The following is a 23,223-nucleotide window of genomic DNA, read 5'->3' as shown; positions in this document are numbered from 1 at the left end:
GCCAGCTGACACACTTGTGTGTGTCTATGTGTGTATTATGTCTGGTGTGTCCAGATTGCATCATAAATGCCAACCCCCCACACCCCTTCTGTTAGGCTTGGTGTCACATCTCAGACAAAAAAAATTTAACATTAGAACAGACCTAATACAAAACCTAATGGTCTAATCTAATGAATTAATATTCCATGGCCTCCAGTGGGGTTCCACTGTAAATATGTCAGTCTGCTAGTAACATCAACCACATAGCTCATCAACTGCAACTCAACAAGAAAACAGTGAAACTATACATATATTATACAGCTGATCCAACAAATATACAAAAGAATACTCTAAGCTCACATTAAAACATATTTTGAAAGTCCTAATAATATTATTTTGGTTATTTGGCAAATATAAAACTCTTATATTTCTACTTTAGTACATTAGTAAATGGACAATAATTATGCCCATGGGTGTTGGAACTGGGGGGAACACAATACCCCCACTATTCCCATTTCAACCTCCCCCCCTTTTGTTTAATGAAACAATATTTAAATATGTGCATGAGCGAACTGATCTGTAACCCTGATCTGGGAGAAAAAAACACCAACACATTCATATTTAGGCTATAGATATGCAGCCAATCCTGGCAAATGCATCAATTTATCAATGGAACAAATTCAAAGTGAGAATAGTGTGTTTTAAATTGGCAACATGCTGTCCTGTTGGATTTGGGGAGGAGAAAACAGTTTTGAGCCAGATGATGAAGTGATATCTGAACTGCATCATGCTAGATTAGTAAAGCAAAAAACTCACGGCCTGTCACAATGTTGCATATAATGATGTCTCGCGATGGGCTCTGGCAGCCACAGCTCTGAGTAGGACATTTATGGTAAGTGGGTAAAAAACTGTTGATATTGAGAGACATGCTACAAGAACCTGTGGTTGGTCTCGCCCAACTCTGTAAACACATAAATAATTTTCCACATGCCTACAGATGGAAAATAATATTGTATTGCTGCTCCAAGAAATTGGACTACATAGCTGTGGAGACATTTTTCCTGCTTCTATATACTCATAAAGTCATTGTTCAATTAAAATAAATTCTGCAGTACACGGTTTAGGTAAATCAATATTTCATCAATTGTAATAACCTGACATTTTTGGATGCTGGAGTTTCATGTTTCCTGGTGTCCTTGGTTTCCTGGTTGTGTGCACCTGTTATTATAGCATAAATGTACCCTTGGTGTGTCTTGTCCTCGTCAAGTCATTTGCCTTTTTAAAAACGCGAGGGCCATCGTGCCATGTTTGATTTGTTATTAAAACCCCTTGTTTTTGAGTTTTGAGCGATTGTGTCCTCTTCTTCCATACCATGCATCCCTGACAAATATTTGTCACAGGGTTTTTATTAAGTAAACTGCTTGTTGCAATTTTGTTTTCACTGGACTTTTCAACACTACTGTATATTTGGCTTTGATGTTTGACGTTTAGCAGTGTTCATTTCAAGAGGAATTTTACTTCCCCATCCCAGAACACCCCGACTCTTAAAAAGCTTGAAATGCCCCTGACGGCCAGCAGTGAATCAAACCGATCTCGACAGGAAGAGTGTAAGACACCATTAAGGCACCAACCAGTGTTTGAGATATATAAGGTAAGTTAGCAAAGTGGACCTTGTGGCCAGAACCTCCTGCTGATCTACCCCAGGCTTAATGCACTTAGGCAAATAGAACCAACGGCCAAAGCCATTTCAGTAAGTACAGAGAAATTACATGTGCGGATGATTTAAGGCTTTAAGGGGTCTTCTTTGAGGAAAAGAAAATGGCTTCTGTAATGGCAAAGGCGACACACGGCCACTTTGTATGGACGGGCCATTACAACATGTCAACGCGCAGAAGAAAAAGAGGTAAACCATGGGGACTGCAATTAGAGGAGTGGAGGAGGGTGCCATCTCGGCGACGAAGAGTGTCAGGTCAGAGGAGTTCTGGGCTGCTGCTACTGCCAAAGATTTAAGGCGGTATGTGCTACAGATTCACACGTGAGGTGCTAATAGCCAGAGTAATTTTAATGAGGTCACCAAGAACGTCACTTCTGAGTTAGGGTGGTTTCCAGGCAATGCTGAAGGCCATTAGATTGCAAAGCCTTGTCCCCGGTCAAAAAGAATCACTTAAGCTCTGACCTCAGACACAGTATCCATCATCATACACACTCTGCGTTGGGGTATTACATTAAGGGCCATTTTAAGCATCACATTAATAACAAGAAACTCAATTTAAAAATCAATTATCAAAGACCAAACAATAACAAAATCTGACAACGTTTTACAATTTCCACGTTTCTTTTGACATCAAGCTTCCGTTAGATGGAATATTAAAGGACATCACACCATGTGGAGTCTTGGAAAGGTATGTCTTTACTGATGTCTCTCACAATGACCTAAAAGCTGATGTAAATTGAGTGACTGCTCAATAATGAACCAATTTAATTAGTCCATTTGCTATCTTATTGGGCCTGTTTAATATTTTATCCAGATAGCATGTGTAAAATGCAGATACAATGTATAATAGACATTTTCTAAACAATTTTGTTTTTTCATTCACTGAAGTAAGATCTTTTGCTTAATTTCTTCAAGATGCTGTATGTCAATCATGAGCAACACACGTTGCTGTGTGCAGATCAAACATCATAGCATAGCATAGTACTATGTCTCCAAAGGAACGTGACATAGAACCAAAAGCACGTTATGTTCAGCCGTATACATTGCAGAATAAAAGCGCAATTAGCAACAATTTAAAATACAGGAAGGACACAAATGCTGGCTTCAGTGTACCTGTATTATCATCCATGCAAAAACACAACCAAAGTAGTCTCTGCTGTGAATCACGCAGCACTCAAACTTTTGGGAGTTTTCCATAAACCTCTCCAAAAACATTGGAACTGTTGCATTGATAACAGAGCCTGACAACATCCTCACATGACAAGTTTCTTTACATCCTATAAACACACCCTATATTATTGAAATCAAAACTCCGATGGTCGATGCTTCGGTCATTGAAATGACTGTAGCTGTTAGTGCTTGCAGAACACTGCTACCCTAAACACCTACATCCTGCACTTTCCGCCATCTCTCATTTGCATGCATGCATTTGGGTGTTTTCTGAGAACGAGCCACGGCAATTAGCGCAGGATTAATTGGCGTCCTTATCTCATTAGGGCCAATCAGATCGGGGTATGATGAGCTTTCTATGGACTAACGTTTGTTTAAGCGGATTGCCATAATTGCCATCATTATTATGGACTCTTTAGCGTCATGCGCCGGGCCCATAAAGACCAACCATGTGTCACAGAGCCGGCTTTAGTTAACCCCTGGAACAGGCTCGGTGCGGGCGCAGCGTAGCGGTGATTAGCCCTCGCGTAAACCCATTAACACGTACCCTCCCTTTCCCCTCCCACACACACACACAAACTGCCTTTTTCATTTGGAAACTAATTAGGCACAGCTCCCAGTGTACAAACTTTTCACAAGGCCCTGAATGCAGGGCTGTTCTGCTGCCTGGATGTGGTGGTATATATACGTCAATATGTCTAAGTAACCTCAGGGCCCTTTTTGTCAACCACCAAAAAGAGTCTTTTGGTAGATAATATTTGAGAAGGAATTTTGGTTACCAAAGATTTTTTTAAAGAAGCATCACACAGCTCAGGAATATAACCAATAAACCCTGGACCTGCTACTGTTATGACCCATTAAGGGAATAAGGAGGTAACACAGCATTACAATTCATTTCTTGTATTATTTTAGGATCAAGATGCAAACTTTCTATTGGTTTCAAAGCATTTTGTCAAAACACCTCCACTCGCATCAACGTGTCACTTAAGTGAAACTATTTTTGGGACTCCATTTCCTCTAATGGATGCAACTTTACATGTCATCACAGCTCCAGTGAGACACCCGCTATCCCTCAGAACCCATAAAAGATCTATGGGCCACCAGGGAAGGGACAAAGACAACAAGATGGAGATAAACACTCCAATAGAAACACTAAGCCAATGATCCTGTGGTGGACAAACTTCACACCAGCCTGTAACTTCTCCAAAGGGGGGCATCAAGTTTTATGAGCTCATAACTACTTCACCCCTCTAAATGTTAACAACTGAACAGTCTCGCTGAATGGCTGAGCACTTGTGAGGCCCTCTCGTCTGTCTGAGTGGTGACGGAGGCACATCTTCACAGCCTTATAATGTTATTAAACCATAATCCTGGCTATGTAAAATACAGATCTCATTCTGGTCTTCCTGCTGACACACCAAGGTCTGTGGGGTTCAACTGTTCTAAAAGTCAATATGAGCTTAAAAACATGTGGATATGGATATTGGGCAGTGAATGAGGATCTGGCTGAATTCAGTGGATTCCAGGACATCTCATCTTCAAATAACCCAGACATGTGGTCCAGTGGTTGTTCTCGGCCTATGGGACAGATTCCAGCTGCCACCACCAACCCCCACACAGCGACTCTGAACTGGATAGGATGGTTGGAGGGAGAGGTTTATTTGATAGCAGGAACTAACTACCCACTCAGCCCTTTTTTGTTTAAGTGTCATTATTTTGGACACCCCAAAAAAAATAACTTTGATTAAAAATTATCTCTGCTGTAGACATCTACATTTTGTTCTGATTGACAACGTTTTTCAAACTGACAACAACATGATTCTGTGCTGGCCAAGATTTTTTTTAAATTAAAGATCTAAATTAAATCAAATAATGTATTTATCTTTTTCCATTGTCCTGTCCTAGGAGACCTTGATAACATATAGTTAAACACATAAAACATCACCATTTCCACACATTATTTTCCAAATATTGCGTATTGAATATGATATTTATTGTTTTTGGCATTGTTATACACAGCAAGCACAATGAAATGTGTCCTCTGTGTTTAACCCATCAACCTTAGCAAGCAATGGACAGCCATGAAAGGCATCGTGGGAGCAGTGTGTGGGGACAGGACCTTAGTGGACCTGTAACCCTTCAGTTATAAATCTGAGACCTTACCTGCTAGGCCACCATTGCCCCAACAAATGACAAAAGTCAATTTAAGGCACATAGCAGGAACAAGTCCTCAAATCTGGGATCATAACCTTCTTCCAATCCTAATGATTAACATGATAAATAATTAGCCAGACAATGACTCGCCTGTCCATCAAAAATTAAATAGTCAATCACATACACTCAGTGTTGATTAAAAGAGATGCTGTTAATTCAGGATTAATTCAGCCAGGCAGTTTGGAGCAAAGCATTTTCATGAACAATAGCCTGACTGAGCGAAGCCCTTCATTGCAGCATTTCCCAATTCTATGAAATGTTCCCCCGAGAAAGACCACCTACAGAGGGACGACACTTTATTTATCCAGGGTAGTCCAAATACTCTCCTTTTTGACGTCTCTGATCTGTAATAGATTCCTTATGATACTTCAAGGTGAGAAGACACATGGGCTTAGTGCAACCGAGACAAAAGAGCAACGTCGATTGTATGTATGAGCAGAAAGCACACCCTGACAGTCAACCCATGTGACAGCAGACACCAGTCTATCCCCATTACCTTCCACTTCCAGTGGGAACAAAGCTTTGATTCCCCCCACGGTTCAACAGTCTGGATGCTGTCTTCCAGCTGCATCACCATCTTTTACTGGCTTATGTGCATTAGAACATAAAATAGAACTGCCATGAACAACATGGCTACCAAATAACAACATAATGTAATGGTTTTAGCTCTGCCCAGCTATTTAGCAGACAAAGAGTGACATATAGTTACTCACAAAAGTCACACTTGGAATAAAAAATATTAAAAACATTTCCTTTCTTCTTGCGTTCTAGCCTATTGGGTAACACACCTGCCTATGAACCAGAAGACCCAGGTTCAAACCCCACTTACTACCATCTTGTCCCTGAGCAAGACACTTAACCCACAGTGTCTCAAGGGGAACTGTCCCTGTCGCTACTAATTGTAAGTCACTCTGGATAAGAGCATCTGATAAATGATGAAAGATGTTAAAACCATTATGGTCACATTCGTTTTACACAGGTAATAAACACACACACAGACCTCAAATGAATTTGAACAGGTTTATTATTTCACCTAGTCCCATCATTTCCTTATTTACAGTCTGGAAAAAGAAATTCCCCAATATCACCGTTGGGATGTGTTGTGCGTCGTTCACTTATTTTATCCGGTGGTGGAGTTCTGCTAAATTGGTGCAGTAGCTGATGACTACTGCACCCAAGCTGAGTCTATGCGCTTTAGAGGAAGCAGCTGGTATCATCTCATTGATTAAAGCAGGAGGAGAATGAGGCAAGTGCATGCTCATACACACACACACACATTCACCCTTGCACATGAAAAGCGTACTGATACAGTAGAAAAATTCATCCCCATATCCAGCATAGCCAATGGGGCAGCCCGCCTTTGAGGGAAGAGGCGAAGGAAAAGTCAGCAAGGGATCGCGAGCGTGAAAAAGCAGCAGAGCGAGCTCTGGCGAGGAGAATGCTAAAAAATCAAGGCAGCCTTTGCTCTGCTGGATCTTTGAAGTGTGCTCTCTAGCAAGCACTGCCTGAAACAGACTCCCGCTCTGCCTCCCTCTCCGTCTCCCTCGCTCGCTCTTTCATCTTCGTCCTCGTACCTTCATCTTTGCCCTCTTATGCCTCTGTCTGCCCCAGGGATAGCCTCCCTTTTCTCCTCAGAGCTGCCTGCTCATTTGCCGGCCGAGCTTTGATATCTGCTCACAGTGAAATTTCAGGCAGCCAAGGGTCTGTGTTTCCTTTCTTTTTTATTATTATTATCAATTTTCACTTCATTTTTAAGTTTTAAGTCCAACCTTTCTTTCCGTTACTGTAGCCTGGCCACTGGCTTTTCACGGTCTTCAATGCTCACAGACTGCTGCTTTTATTTATTCATGACTATTTTCCTTACACGACTGAGAGACATTTTCTGATGACGTCCATTCCAAGACTGCAGTCAGCAATTACAGAGGGCTATATAATAAAATGTAACAGAATTCCAGGATAGTGACATATTTGCGATGTACAATTATATAAGTATATAAATGTATAAGAAAAAAACATATCATATAATGTATATCATTATATTATTTACTTTGTCATTAGATTGAGTAACAAGGCATGTGTTGTAATTAAGCTGCACACATTTTATTTGCAAAAAGTCTGGTTCGTGCAGCTGGCTGCAGTTAAGTGGGTGAGATGTGGTCATGTCCCATGATGCCATGCAGCCAGCCCAAGTGAGGCCAATGGGTTGAGCCCTGGTAAAGGCTGCTCCCGCCTCCAGGCTGCCCGCCACACCAGGGACATGTGAGTCACTCCAAATGTCAAGAGCAAAGGGCAGCACAGCAGCTTGGACCAGGGCTTCGCAGCGGAGTGAAGTTCAGAAACTGATGAAGCAACCAGAGCCTGTGTACAGTGAATACACTATGCAGCTGAGACAGTAAAGAAGACAATAAAGTAATGTGCCTTGATGGCGAATGCTCTGGCAGAAGAGCGAAAACCACAGCACCGGCTTCCCACGTCCCCCATTCACGTCTTGGCCTCGAGGATGAGACGAGTATAATTAGCTCAGAGGTTAATGAGGCACATAGGCCATGGTCTGCTGCAGTACACTACACCAGTCTGCCCATGTGTTCTCTGAAATGTACCGTATCACGCTGACCTCATCTACACCATCCCTGGAGAGACCGTCCCTGACCCACTCCGCGCCTCCACAGCTGCTTCGGCACTGCAGCTTGCTGCCCGGATGTCATGCTCTTCTCACTGGGAACATCTGGGACACACTCCAGTCCCACAACTGCAGTAGATGTTCAAGATGCACTAACTGGTCCACAGATTTCGTGTTTTTGCAACAAGGTGGTTTTCACAGAAGCATAAAAATTGCTTAGAGGAGCCTTTTGTAAAGATATGCTTTATGAGCACTGTCACTGGATGCTTCCTCCCGATATCCAATTAACATCTCTTAGATCAGATTATGTTTTGGTGTGTTAATAATGATGCATGCAACATTTGTTAAAAACCCAGAGCTGATGTCAGCTAAAACTCATCCAATCATGGACGATTGTGATAAATGCAGAATGGCTGTCTCTGGTACTGCCAGTTAATGTCCCACATATTCTTATTCTAGGGCCTAATGTGCTAACCTCTTAGTGAAACGGGGCCATGATTAGATCTCTGTTAGTGGGCTTCTATTTAAAGCAGCATCGGTGACACACTTATAGTCGCTATCCCACCTCTGATGGCATCAGGTTCCCTATGCAACACCTTCACCATACCCAGAAGCCTAGCTGTCCTATATAATCCTATATACTATAACCCAACTTTAAAAATTAATTTCATCAAGTTTTGTAGAAATTCAACTGTCCCCTGTCATTATAAATAACATGTTAACAATAACAAACCTATTCACATTAATACCTTCATAGTTTTCTCTCCATCTAGACATCAAGAATCGACGGGCAATATCCACAGCATGAGCATCTTTTGTTGTGACGCTTTGAGCAGACAAGCCAGGCCTGAACTGTGGTTTCAGCGTGTTTCTGCACATGGAGGCACCCTGCAGATTTGGGCCTGTCCTGTGTTGCAGACCTCAGAGTTAAAATGGGATGAAGCTGATCTGTTTCATGTTGATTCTTGGTCCAGACCTGCAATGTTAATTGGGCAGTTGGGGATTCTGGATTAAGGCACATATACATTTTCAATACGATGTGTATGAATGTGTATTTGTGTATATGAGCATCTGTCTTTGCTACACCAAATAATCCAGAGGTAGGTTCTTGAATATTGTTGGTTTTAGTCTTGATCTTCAGTAGAAATAAGAAACAAGGAACCAGCTCTATGCATTATACTCAGATTACTACATGATTTTCTCTAATACACATATTCACTGGTGTAGTTGGGTTAAGGAAGTGGACTCGTAACTCGAAGGGTTATGGGTTCAGATCCTGAACCGCCAAGGTGCCACTGAGGTCATTGTGTCACAGTGTACTGTGCAGCAGTGTTTCACAATGACAATCATTTCACTATGACTTTCCTGTATAAAGGCCTATTGCATTCACAGCGGTTAGTAGTCACCCTAATCCAGACTAATTTACAAACAGTAGTTACAGGAACAGTCCCCTTGGAGCAACTCAGTGTAAAGGGTCTTGTTTGGGGACACGATGGTACTTCTAACTGGAACAAGAAGATTTGAACACATTACACCAATTCTGACCTCACTGCATTGGTTACCAGTAATGTCTTGCATATGAAATAAAATCCTTTCATTAACATACAAAGCTCAACCTAGACTAGTCCCTGATTACCTGACTGACTTGTTAACAGAGGACCGGCCTTCACAAGAATTACTGCCCTACACAAGAAAGACTCTCACTGGTATGGAGAATGAACAAGAACGAGTGTTCGGCTACAGAGCTCCCCTGCTTTGGAACAGCCTTCCTGCTAATGTTCGGAACTCAGATACAGTGTCAATATCTTTTTAGCCAAACATATCATTACAGTTAAAACTCACAGATACTATGATGCTCATTTCACCTAGTCTGTCCTAGATAGTCCACCGGGGGCCATTGTTGCACTCAACATGTACAGGCACCTACCATAACCACTCAGTCCCCGACATCCAAGTCTAATCTGTCTCTCTGAGTTACTCTAGATCCTGGTTCCTTGTAATGAACTTCTGAAAAGACATGAAATGTACCAGAGGGTCCCCACAGCCAGCAACACCGTAACGGATACAGTTCCAGGGATACGGTCCAGTATCATTATAATGGACATCAGTGACACTGGACTAAAACCTACTCTGCACTGTCCAGTACTTCCACACATGAACAGATACTCCATACCGAACTTTGGACTTTCCTACCACTACACCGGATGGACAATTTATTCTTGGACAAATCATCAACAAACCTGCACTGACCAATACTGCACTGACACCAATTGCCGGCTCACTCTATCCTGGACAGTTGTCCCTCTCTGTATCACTCCCAAAGTTTCTCACTTTGTTTTTCTCACTCTCGCCTAGATTAATGGTAGTGTGTGTGTGTGTGTGTGTGTGTGTGTGTAGGGGGGATCGAACTCTAGGGCCTGTCAAAGAACATTGAGACATGATGTATGTGATTTTGGTCTATCTAAGAAACAAATGTTGTTGATTTTGATGGTAGTAAGTGAGGTCTGAACCTGTGACTTTGTGGTCTTCTGGTTCATGGGCGGGTGTGTAGACCACTATTGATGCCACAATGAGAGCCTTTCTAATCACTACAATATGAGTCTCATCCACCACACTAACTTGATGTGTGACAGATTGCCAGTCGCAGTGAAAGGTACGGCACACTTCACCATATATGAGTGCCTCGCCAACAGATGGATCAAAGATGTGCACGGCACAGGAAATCTGGAGATCTTAATATTTCAGCAACTTCTCCTCTGACATCGACTGCAGTTCAGCTCTCTCTCGAAGCAGGGCACAGATGGAAAGACAGACGCTCCTCTTGCGGAAAAACGCTAAACTAACAGGAGAAGTCCCTGAAGAGAGGGGAGAAGATGCGAGATAGGTAAGGACGGGCAGAATGCTGCTCAAACCCCCCGAGGCCCCCGAACAACTTCTCCCTCACCGTGTGTGTGAGAGAGTGTGCAGCTGCGAACAGCTTGATACTGCCTACCACATGGCGCCGGAGAGAGACGTCCTCCTGTTCCCGCACTTTTAATTTGAGCAGAAGTGCTGCGGAAATATCTGACCCAACTTTCATATTTCAAAGTTGTTGTTTTTTTTTTTTTTAATGAGGTGCGTGAGCCCCTCGGATTATTGCTCCTGCCCTCACCGAATATCGCCTGTATTCCGACCTTGGTTCACGGAGCCATCAATCTGTTTACGGAATTATTTTATTTCGCTCTTAACGTTACACGTGGCTGTAAAATAAGTAAAGTTGCGCTTCTGTAATCTGTATTTATCTTGTACGTAGTCCACTGCTGGCAGCTGAGCAAATTTCCAGAACACTTGGCGTGAACGTTTCAGGTCCATTTGCGGCCCCCCCGGCGGGGAATGAGTCAGACGCAGACATACGCGCTTTTACCCCCCCAGTTCAGGTGGGCTGCACGCTCCCCCGCCGCTCCTCCTCCCCGTCTCTCGCGCGGACAGGCCTACGTCAGCCATACTTGTTAGTGTCTTGGGTGACGGGAAGCCGCGGCCTCATTACCTTCACGCGCGGGGATGTGGGGTGGCGGCCAGAGCCTGATTCGTTGTGATGGTGTGCACATAACGAGGCTCCCTGGTGTCTCTTCCTAGCCGAGCCCCCGAGGGCTCCGACGCGGGCGCACTGGCTGCAGCAGCGAAGGACCCGGGAGCCCGTTCTCCCCCTAACTAACGCGGCAGGGGAAAGGTCAGGCGGCCATGTTTGCCCCGTTTCTGTGTCCTGAGGGCACGAGGTCTCTCGGCTGGGCACGGTTCACGCTGCGAAAGCCCTTGGGCTACGTCAGCGCTTCTGCAAAGAGGGTTAACGCCAGCACGGTCAATTGGCGGAGATACTTTCCGTTCAAAACATGGAGATCCCCATAGTTTACGGTCACCCAGTCGATCCCCATTATACGCAATGACAATTTCTCCATGGGCGCAAACATTCAGAGCCACTTCAGACCTTGGCAGATTTTTTCAAATATAGTTTTTTGTTATTTTGGAGCCATAGTAAAGTTGATTCTTATTGACGTCTCCCTTCTCAGCGCGTCACACCCACCGGACCCGCTAATCTTCCATTTCTTTGCCGCTGACAGATTCTCCATTTGATGCTACATCCCTCTTTTCCATTACTGTGTTTGATGGGTGAGAGGCGGGAAAACACATGTACAGCTAATTCCGCACGCGGTGCCTGCATCGCCGGCGCCTTTCTCACCGGTGACCCTGAAGCCCACAACCCCCCCACTGTCTCCCCCGCTCTCGTCCACGGCTTTTTCCGAGCGCAACCACCCAGCTCCAGGAATAATTTAATGGCATGATTCCTCCCGGGTTGCTGTCGGGTCCCTGATGTCCCCTCTGTCTGCAGGGCAGCGGAGTGGTGATGCTGGGCCGGGAGTAATGCCGTCTCCGGAATAATGCAGAGATTTGACACCCATGCGCGACAGCTGTCGGATCTGCAAGCGGAGCAGAGCGCCATGGAGGGAACAGGGAAAAGAAAGTTGTTTTGAAGTGAATTTTACATGTGGGGTCGGGGGTTATTTTGTAGCTTAAAATTGCTCTGTCGAAAAAACCTTAAAGTGGCTCCAGCGTGTGCAGTTAAAACGGGATTGGGAAGGTTTATTTCACTTGATTGCATCTAGCTTTTTCTCTTTGGATTTGTCATTTTTAGTCTTTTTTCTAATGGTTTATGATCCAAGGTTGAGCCGTTTAAAAGACAGGCATAATAAATTAATGGAGGAATAAATAAATATAAAGTGAAAATAAAGGTCACCATCAAAGCTTCACCCTTTTTTTATCTTTACTTCCTCTCATTTGTCCATCTTGGCATCAGCTTCATCTGAAGTTTCTTGTGTACTTCAATTCCCAAATCACAGTGGGGGCAGCTTTGTCAGACATGGCACCCATAAGAACAAAACGGAGGGGAAAAAAAATACAAATTTGGCATGATAAAGGCCTAAAATGGGGGAATATTTAAAGTAAAGATTCCGTTCATCCTTATCAAAAGAGGGGAAGATTGATTAGGAGACATGAAACAGCCCCTCCCTGCAGAAAACGGGCGTGTCTGTGAGAAGAATGAGGATCTTTATTCATTTTTCCTCTCTTTTCTCTGACAGCAGCTTGTTCCGCAGTGGCGACTGCAGGGTTGACGTATATGTCACCCGTATGCAGAGCTCAGCAGAAGGCCAATGGTGTTTGTGGTGGCACTATCAGATGGGCACGGGCGGGAGGAGATCTCTGTCTTCCACCGCTCCCAGCATCCGGTCTCCACGGCAACGCTTTCTGCAGCCACAAAGGATGAGAAACAGGAGAGACAATGCCAGGCAGGTGGATTATCCGGCAGAAGGGCACGAAGCGTTTCACACAGGTTACTATCTGAAAGTCATCGGGAGAATGGTATTGGGCGCACATGGGTTTACATTTACATTTACATTAAAGGCATTTGGCAGATGCCCCTTATCCAGAGTGCTTCCATGTTACCATCGATGAAGTGATCAATTCTGGTTCACTAGGACCCCCAACTATGAATACAATCTTATTATTCACTATGTTGTAGTTTCTACCACCGAGGGGCCAAGACGGAGAAGAGTCTAGATGAATGTCTTCCTTTTACCTTCAGAGATGGAGGGACCAGGCAAGCAGTACTGGAGGCTCGGAGTATACGAGATGCAGTGCGAGGTGTAATAAGGGCTGTGAGGTAGGACGGTGCTACTCCATGTTTGGCTTTGTAGGCCAGCATCAGTATTTTGAATCTGATGCGTGCAGCTACTGGGAGCCAGTGGAGGGAGCGTAGCAGAGGGGTGGTGTGGGAGAATTTGGGAAGGTTGAAGATCAGTCGTGCTGCTGCATTTTGTATGAGTTGTAGAGGTCGGATGGTAAATAGAGGTAGACCATATCTAATCTACCCTTTTACCCACCAGAGACCTGAGAAACATGAATGAAGGCCAAATGTATATTTTTACCATCCAATTTGCACACATTTTTGTCGTCCAAAGCATGACACATTGCTTTCTCATACATGGCTGAGAGATGAGGGAAAAGTGGATATATTTCAACAAAGAAACAAGGAAATGTGTGTAAAGCCTGTATTTACTGAAGGGGAACAGTGACCGAAACAAGAAGAAAATGTGTTTAAAATGTGTTTCATATTGGATCTGTCACAGATTACCCTGAGGCAACGGTCACCAAAAACAGGTAGCCAGATGACCCAGTCCAGACTGCTACTGGACAACCTGCGATATTTACTCTTAGCACTGATTTGTCCATTTGTTGTGTGAATTACATAACAACCATTCCTCCAGGCACCAGCGATGGCCATGTACCAAACAATATCATGAGCATCACTATTTTCTATAAGTCTAGACTATTTTCTATAAATCTAGACTGAAAAGATTACAGATTGCCTCCTTTGATGCAGAATTGTTCTTATAAACTTTCCACATATTTACCCCAGAGATAATGACTCTTCATTTTTAACATTGTGTAGAATTATTGGCTAATTTAAGTCCAGTTGGAAGTCCAGTATGTACTAAGTAACCCAAACCCATTCATACGTCATTTCAAAATCTTAAAAATACACTCTGGGTGTTGTGAGATTAAATATTAATAAAGCTTGAGAGTTTGAGAATTTGCAATTTAGGGCTACATAGGGCTACATTACAGGCATGGAAGCATAAATAGGTCCAACTAATCCCAAACTTTGCAACTACATTGTAAAAGACATTTTTTGGATATTGTGGGACGACAGGGCTGACCACATATCACACATCTCATGACTGAAATCCATATCCATTCATATCCAGCATTTATGCACACTGAGTCCACGGAGCTGTAAAATCCCAAACCCTCTAATTGCACCCAAGCTGATTCAGGGACGACACTGAAATCTGCAATAAAGGAATATGTGCCTGATTGCATGTTACTATTCCGAATTTCTGAAATGGCACCATTTAAGCCTTTCAGTTAAACAAATACATTTTTTTAATATAATGTCATATAATGTAATATAATTTAGGGGCAGCGGTGGCCTAGCGGTTAAGGCCCCGTAATCAGAAGGTTGCCGGTTCGAATCCCGATCCGCCAAGGTACCACTGAGGTGCCACTGAGCAAAGCACCGTCCCCACACTCTGGTCCCCGGGCGCCTGTCATGGCCGCCCACTGCTCACTCAGGGTGATGGGATAAATGCAGAGGACAAATTTCACTGTGTGCACCGTGTGCTGTGCTGCTGTGTATCACATGTGACAATCACTTCACTTTAACAATGATCACTTCACTTTTAACAACGATAATGTTATAACACTACGTACTATAGTGTTATAACAGCTTTGAGATGGAGGAGAGTCCAGCGGATGGAGCCCAGTGGGTCTGGAACGGTCCTGGCATCATGACATGCTTAGTTTTCTGCAGGCGATGGATTTTCCTACCTAGGCAGCTGCATTTATATTTCACCAGCATGCGCTCCAGTCTTCCAAAGAACGCTAACAAACAACAAGGTCAACTGAGTCCCGCACGTGCTCACAGAAAAAAAACAAACCTAATTATATGGTGATCGCAATCCTGCCAAATTAATTACTGCACGAATGCACACTGTTTGAATATTTCCGATAGGGACCCATTGAAAAGGAGAAGTTAAAACAATGAGAGACGACCGCAATTCTCTGTAAACGGATTCATATTGGAGTCTTCAGGGACATTATTGCTTTCCTATTGCTGAGGCTTCTTGTGCCAAATCACGTAGCTTTGTGTGTGTGTGTGTGTGTGTGTGTGTGTGTGTGTGTGCGTGCATTCTAAAACAGCATTGGTTCCACTGTTTCCTGTCTATTTCTCCCATACAGGATAGAAGCGGAAAAACAGGAAACATATTGAGGACGAGAAGTAACCTGTTTTGATTCCTGATGCCATTCTACACACGGTGAAGGTGAGCTTTGATATCCCTGGTCTAAAAAGGTTTCATGCGATGCCAGATTTAGAACAGATGCATGGAAGGCACCGGCCCGGTAGCTTCACCGGTCCGCCATGCTGTTCTGATGCTCACGTGATATGAGACCAACGAAGGGAAGAAGTGGCTGATCTTGACAGGCTGCGTTCCCATAATATTCTGCAGTGGTGACGTTATCAAGTCAATCCGTGTTTGCGAGATTCTGAGACTATTTGGCTTTTTGGGGAGGGGATTTGTTCGCTTCCACTGGAGGAATGCGAAGGTCTTTACAGCTCGGCCACAACTCACCCGTATTTACAAGACCCCGCAACACACTGGGTCAAGAAACGGATTTAGTTTTCTTTTGAATCCAGGATGGAACGTAAACTCCCATCTAAAAGTCCCACATGTGACTCTGTGTGTAAGAACTCAAAGTGTGTGTAAGGCCCTGTATGTGTGTGTGTGTGTGTGTGTGTGTGTGTGTAAACGAAGCTCAAATGAGAGCCAGAAGGGCAGTCTGTTTCCCCTTACTTAAGAGCAGGAGACAAGGATCAGAGGGTGAAAAGTCACAGGGAGGACAGCTTGACAGATAGAGGCAAGGTGAGGCGTGGGTCAGCGCGGGGAGGGCCACTTCCTCACTGATCTCTATCTGCGTCCATTAACACAACACACCACCTGGCAGCGACGCACACATGCACCAAGCGCCTCCCATTCTTCCCCCACACACACGCTTACAGTCCCACATCTACAGTGCAGAGGTTTCACTCTCTGGAGCTCATAAGGAGAGTGTATTACGTTTTTTTTTTTTTTTTTTGCTGCTCGCTTTCTCCTCGTCGCATTTGATTGTGTTTCTCCATGCAGTTTAATCAAAAGGGCCCTCTCAATAGAGAATTCAATTATGCCACACACCTGAACACACAATGCGCCGGACCTCATTCAGCACTGGCTATTGTTGGTTCAGGCATCAGCATTGCTAATGGGAAATATTGATTCAAATATTCTCTCCCCTCTCTTTGTACAAGCGCAAGCAGATTTTTTTTTTTCTTCCTGGGTCGGCTTTAGAAAGGGGCAGATTGGATTTGAATCAAAAGTGGAATGGGCATTTATTTCATTTGAGTTTATTTCCCCACAGACAATCGAAGCTTGTCTAAACTCCAGCGCTGCTGACTCACACAGTCTGCCCTTTAAGGTAAATCCCCATCTGAAAAACGCAGAGCACACTGTGGATTTAAGCATTGGGCCTTTTATCTGTTCCGCACAGCTTTGCTGAAAATGGATTTGTGAAGGTATGAAAGTTAGCTAAATCAGATATGACTAAGACGATATATCTCTGTAAATAGTAAATAGTGCTGGATAATATACAATATTCAAACATAATCTTATCACATTACAAAACCGTACATCAGTAGATACTGTTGGATCACAGAGGTCATTTTCATGCAGACACATTCAAAACATGAGTTGGTTTCATTCATAATTTACATCTGATATTACCTGTTTTTTATGTTTTTTTGATTGCATCATTTTAAAGCGTATTGATTAGTTTAGACTAATGAAACTACTATTATGCGCATTTGCTAACTGCAACAAGGAATTTGGTGTAACGCTTATTCTGCATTATGATGTAAAATGCATCTCCTGGAAACACAGAAAAGAAAGAAAACGCTATCGATAAGCTTTTCAAATGTGCACTGTACAAATAACAATTTGTCTTGGGGAATTATTTTGGTGTTCCATTCTATGAAGAGAAAATGGTGCAAATTTCCCACTGAGCTGAGAATTTAACAGAACCAGGCTGGTAAGTAAACTGAACCCGCGCATTCACACGGTAAACGCGGTATGTCATGAGGCCAGCGTGCTGCAGCATTGGTGAGGGCGAGGATTAAGTGAAAAAAGGTCCAGATTAGGAATCAGGACTCCGGCCAGAGCCAAGTAGAGTAGATAGATCATGTCCAGCGCGGCGGCGTACATCGGCCACAAGCGACTGTGTCGTAGATTAGTTCATAAATCTCAGGGAGCTCACTTAACGAAGGCCTATTTTCTACAGGCCGGGCAAAGCCGCGGAGATTTACATGGCGCTTATGACACACTGCTATCTGCTTTCATTTTTATTCTTTTTTTTTTTACGGTAACGGCCGCAGGCAGATCTGATTTCATCATTTCAGCACATAGCCTAGCGGACTGCACCTCAAAGACATTTCAGCAGATGGGTCCATGTCAGCGTGGAAACGAACTGCTGGCCTGCGATGCAATCTGTGTCATGCAAATTTGAGCTGTTGTCTGTGGGTCTTCATGGCACTTTTTTGAAAGTCGCAGAGAAACATATGCACTCATGCTTGAATGCTGCAAATCCATTTTTGTCACATGGTACTTTATTTCCTTCTAAAGAGGCTGCGGCTTCAGGCATTAGGACACAGAGCAGATGAACTGGGGCAGTCAAGAGAGAAACTGAAGTGTCCAGAATAATCATATTGCCATACACATCCTATCCAGTAATCAAGAATGAATCATGTCTCCCTCTTCACTCTCGACTCGCACACACACACACACACACACACACAGTGGCACTCCATTCTCCATCTCCTTCTGGAGGTGCTCAGCAGAGCATGGAGCGTTCCTCGTACCTGCCTCTCCCACCGAGCCCAGCAGAGAGAGAGAAAGAAAGAAAGAAAGAAAGAAAGGGTGAGACAAACAGAGACAAAGTGTGTGTGTGTGTGTGTGTGAGAGAGAGAGAAGGAGGGAGGGAGGGAGGGAAAGAGAGAGAGAGAGATCCGTGATCTCCCATCAGCCGCTCAGGAGAGCGGAGCGGCATAAGATTGATGACACCCTCCGGAAGAAACAAAAGATGTGCTGGCTGTGTGGAGCAGCTTATGAGACCTGATAGACTTGTCTCTTAATAAACATCACTGATATGTCAGCCACGGCATGTTTCACCCAAAGCAGCGCCGCAGACGCCGCAGACGCCACCGCCACCGGCGGGGGGAGAGATGAGCAGCCGGTGCCAACCGGAGCCAAATCACTAAGAGCGGCCCAATCCCAGCTACACCCTGAATACGTGTCAGTACCAACACGCCCTCCACAGGATGCACGGCAGGTGAGCAATGGCTTCGGAGTCTCGCCGACGATGCTCAGAAAACTTTCAAACCAGAGGGGCACGAAATGTCACAATTTTTACAGCAGAGACCGAGTTTTGGTCTCGATAAGTGCACTGAATTCAATATTTTAAAAAAAAAAGTGTGTTTAGGAAGCAAAAATCAAGATCATTCATACGGTGTAAATACATTTACATTTTCCACTCAGAATCTGCAGAGGAACATATGGCGTGATTCCTCTCCGTGTTCCTATAGTGCTGTGATGGGAAGTGTGCACCGGCCTCTGTGGTGAGCACCAGGATTGCTCGTACGCTGCCATGTGGACGATGTAGCCCCGGAGTGAGCAACCATGGGCGTGTCTGGGTGTAGGAATTTCAATTTCAAAATTCAAATGCAACATACACAGTCATACATGGCATGATATGCAGTGAAATTATTTAGCGACTGCTACAGACCACAGTATTGAAAATATTGCAAGTATACAGTGAACCAATATGCAAATATTGCAAACATAACCAAATATTACACTTTTATGTTTTTAACATAAAATATGTGTAACAGGTAGGGTGAAGGTGTGCAAATGAGTAAAGTGAAAGTAAAAAGTTAAAAAGTGTTCTGTCCTATGAAGTGTTGTGGTTGAGAGCTTGTATAGCCAGAAGGCCAGAAGGCCTGGCATCAAACAACCCAGCTGTTCGGTGCTCGGTCACATAAAAAAAATCCTACGTTCATTAATAAAATGCCAGTGCCTCACCTTGACGCTAAATTCGCATATTTGGTTATGCTATATTTTACCGAGCCTTCTTACGTTGTAGGCGCTCTATGTGACACATGCATGGGGGACCAGGTGTTCCGCTTTGCATCACCTTGCACTTGTCCTGCATTTCACTGATCATTTGTCTTTTTCAATTGTCTTTAATGAAAATATGACTCTAACCACGAGCAAATGAGCCACCATATACATTTCGGAGTAACCCGAAAATTCCAAAACAAAATAACACATGACACATTAAAATAACACACATTGTAGTGTGGCTGCCCCCAAACTAAATAGGTAACAAAATATAACTCAGCAGTTATAGCTCAGCAGTCTGAGCAAACACTTGCAAAAAAGACAATGAGATTCGAGCCTGCTAAAAACCTTTTTAGAAATATTTAAGAATTTTCACATTTTCTTCATATGCTAAATATTATTACAAACACCAGCTAACCATGAGCTGTTAATGAATAGCTATTAATCAAAGGACTTTATTCTGCATATTAAACATATATTTTTTCATTCGAAGCTGGTCTGACAGTAAGAAAGGTTGAGAAACGGAAAGAGAGAAAAGTTTGATGTAGTTTAGGTGATTTTCATGTCTGATCCTGCAGCAACGTTTTTCACGCAGGAGGAAAAAGTAAATAGTGGACAATAACAATACATAAGACTGTGAAAAAATGACTACAAAAATACAATATAACAACATATAATCATAGAATTAATTGTTTGGCACTGATACACACACACACACATATATATATATATATGTGTGTGTGTGTGTGTGTGTGTGTGTTTATATATGTATGTATATTTTAATATATACCTGTAACCCCACTGTTTTGAAATGAACAAATATGGTTTAAAAAAACGATAAAACCTGATACCTGATTTAAGCTTAGCTTTCCATCAATAAATCAGCTGCCAATAGATTCTTAGTTTGTGTGCCTGTCTGTGTTTGTGCCTTTTCTTCACTCAGTGAGAAGTCGTCACCCAAGAGCAACCATTCATCGCCCACACCCACAACACAAACACACCCACGACTAAAACACACACACGGTATTTCACTGTGAGCTCTGCCACTTTCATGCAGTCGACTTTTTACAATATTCTGTATTTTCTGCGGTAAAAAGTGTTGTATCTGTCACAATTCTATCTTCCAGACTCTCCCCCTACACTGTATAATGCCTTGTTAAATCCAGCCGTGTGTGAAATGGTGTTTTGAAATAAATGAAACCGACCAGGAAGAGGAGGAGAGGGGGAATATTGCAATGTCAAGCTGACAGACAGCCAGTGAAAATGTAACAAGAGCTATCATCTTAAGGAAAAAGCAGATTAAATAAAAAACCCAGAGCGTCTTTAAAACCCAGAGCATCTCCAGTGAGAGTATTGACACGTCGGTGGTGGGGGGCCATTTTTCATTGTCTCATCAAGACAAAGCATTATGGGAGATCAATCTGGCTGTGCATCAGATAGGCACGGTGCAAAGTGCTGGCTGTACGTTTTCTGTTTCTCCCTTTATCAGAGTTCAGACGAGAGCGCGCACGCACACACACACACACACACACACGCGCACGCACGCATTCCAGGCCTCATCTGGGAGAAAGCACTGTCAGGGTGGGTTTTGAAAAAAAAGAAAGGAAGGAAATTGTGAGAAACTTTCCGAGAACGGCAGAACTCGTGGCCCCGTTGTCTCGGGCGCATGGCGCGCCGGGTCTAGGCGTCTTCTGGCGCGTGCCGCTGCCCCGGCCCCAGGACCCACGTATTGTTTATTAGTTAAACTTGTCAATGGCGCAGACGAGGCTGTGATCAGCGGTTTGCCATTTTTTTTTATTCTCTGGTGGCAGGCGAGGCGCGTTACGCCCCTTCGCATTTCCAGCCTGATTAACATCACAGCGCGACGACGTCTGGCAGCGCGGTGAACCGTATGAACTATAAAAAAAAAGAAAAGTGCCCCATTCTCCTGTTTTTATTCAAATACTTAGTTTCTTCCACCATGAGGTAGAGCCACGTCAGTCTGCACACTCTCTGTTTTCTCTGCCGTGGCCGCCTAACGTGTCACAAACCGACCAAAACGAAAGGCCCACGCCACTCTTTTCATCTGTGAAACAATTTCTCCGCCAATGGCAATTACGGCATAAAAACCATATATCATGCCTTTAACCTCCAGAACTTGTATATCTTTAGGGGCCGTTAATTTTAAAAGAGGCACATTAACCTGGTGGTGAGGTGGGCAGGAGGGGGCCGGGCCCCCGCAGACGTGACATAGGGGAACCGGCCCAGACGGCGTGTCCCCCAGAAAGGGCGTGTCCGGGGCTGAAACGTGGTAGGTGGGTGTTTATCTGTCGGGGTCGGTCTCCCTGGTGCTTCAGCTAGTAAAACCTGACTGCAGCTGTTTACTTGGTTCGTACCGTAAAACCAGTACTTTGGACAGATTGAAATGTATATACGTTAAACGCGTATATATTGACGTGTCCGCTGCTTCGACTGAAGCTCAGAAGTAGCCGATGGCCTGACTGCGGCCTTAACTGAGGACTGGTGAACGGTAGCCACGCTTGTGTTGCCCCCCCCACTGTGTATTGGACCAATCGCGCGCCGTTCGGCTTCTTGGTCCTCGGCTCCTAGGCTACTGTTCAGACAGGAGAAAGGAACTCAATACAGTAGGACCGTAGTGCAATAACGCTTTCACGTCCCATCAATCACGCGGCAGGGGGCGCCCATACTCTGCCGATCGGCCCGCGTTCTACACATACGGCGCTGACCTTCCAGCACAAGGGAAATGGGGGACCTTTGGAGGACCCTCGCAGGAGCGGCCACTCCCCTCGGCGCCAGCACGGGTCAATCCATTCTTTCCCCGGGAATATAAATATTTTTCCCTCCCTGTCCCGGGCCGGCGCGCGTGCAGTCCGCCCGGCGTAGCTGCGGCCCCCTGACCCCGACAGTGTAAACCTTATAGCCCCAGAGGGGGCGCAGCCTGTTGATTGCTGCTTGGCTGATGGCTTCCTTGAACCCGGGCGGACCGTCACACTCCGGGAGGTTTATTTTCCTACATCAGAGGACGGCCGAGTCGTTCCTCACTCTGCGCCGCTCAGGAAAGCCTCAAATCAAACAAAGCCAGCAGATCTATCACGCTATCGAATGCGGATAGCGGCTCGGTCGCACGCTCTTTTGGAAATAAAATGTTCTTAATCACACGGGCCCATCACCAGTAGGAGCGAGATCAATGCCTGACCCGGCCCTCAATCTCCATTGGAAGCGTCGATGAGTAAATGCCAATAGGATCTGTTATTTCTGAGCGCTTGTTGTGGCTGAGGGATAAGCCCACTTCCATCGTTCACTGTCTGAATAACGAAGCTTATTAAAACGCTCCACCGCCGGTGAGGCGGAGAGCCTTCGCCGCGATGGCCGGGGCGACCCAGAGGTGGGTCGTCGAGGATTAAGTTGTTTGACTATCGAGGCTCCCTGACCGAAGTGGTTTCTGACCACAAATAATCAGTCTCAGCAGTGGCTCGCCTCACTTCAGGCCGCGCGCGGTCAGCTGCGGGGGCGCATCAATCACGGCCGACTCGCACGCCATGCTGCACATCGCACGGTAACAGTACACACGCTTAAAGTAGCTTCAGTTGTACTCTTACACACACACGCGGCCCGGCTTGGCGTAACCATTCTCATTCACACACACACACAACTTGGGCACGCCTAGTTGAAATGTTTAATCTAGTGTATTTATATACTACTTCTATTTTTGCGGTTATTAATCTTTT

Source organism: Denticeps clupeoides, chromosome 13 (assembly GCF_900700375.1).
Source record: "Denticeps clupeoides chromosome 13, fDenClu1.1, whole genome shotgun sequence".
In the NCBI taxonomy this organism is placed as follows: Eukaryota; Metazoa; Chordata; class Actinopteri; order Clupeiformes; family Denticipitidae; genus Denticeps; species Denticeps clupeoides.
The sequence above is the reverse complement of the archived record's forward strand: the minus strand, read 5'-3'. Positions refer to the sequence as shown.